Source organism: Penaeus monodon, chromosome 27 (assembly GCF_015228065.2).
Source record: "Penaeus monodon isolate SGIC_2016 chromosome 27, NSTDA_Pmon_1, whole genome shotgun sequence".
Lineage (NCBI taxonomy): Eukaryota > Metazoa > Arthropoda > Malacostraca > Decapoda > Penaeidae > Penaeus > Penaeus monodon.
The window spans coordinates 27603973-27604525 of NC_051412.1; positions in this window are offsets into that span (position 1 = coordinate 27603973).

Sequence of the window (553 nt, forward strand, 5' to 3'; positions counted from 1 at the left end):
ATACCATATCAGCTTACGTTTCTAGTGTTAAAGCCGTTAAGTATATTTAAGCAGTGGACAACTATGGCAAAAAGTTCCATTTACTGTTACGTAAATTAGTTCTTGAAAGAGAAAGAGAAGCAAAGATCATGGAGAATTCACACCTTCAATTAACTTGCAGATCACACCTCCTTTCAAACCACAAGTAACAAGTTAGACAGATACACGTACTTCGACCCAGAGTTTACTGGAGAGTCGGTGCAGCTCACTCCCCAGACCAGGGAGAACATCTCAACAGCATTGATGAAGAGTCAGAATACTTTGTAAGTATCTAATTCCATAATTAAAGTATTCTAGTCTAAAAACCTATATGTTTACTTAATAGAAACATAGAAGGTTTCATAAGAATGGGTGCATAAGAGATTGAATTTTATATTGAGTTCCTTAAACCATTACCTCTGGGAGAATATGGGGCTGACTTGGCCTCCACTCTGGATAGCATGCATGGCCAACTGGGCATGCTTGTGAGGCTTTTTTCAGACGCAGCCAGTGCATAGCAGTCACCATGCCACAC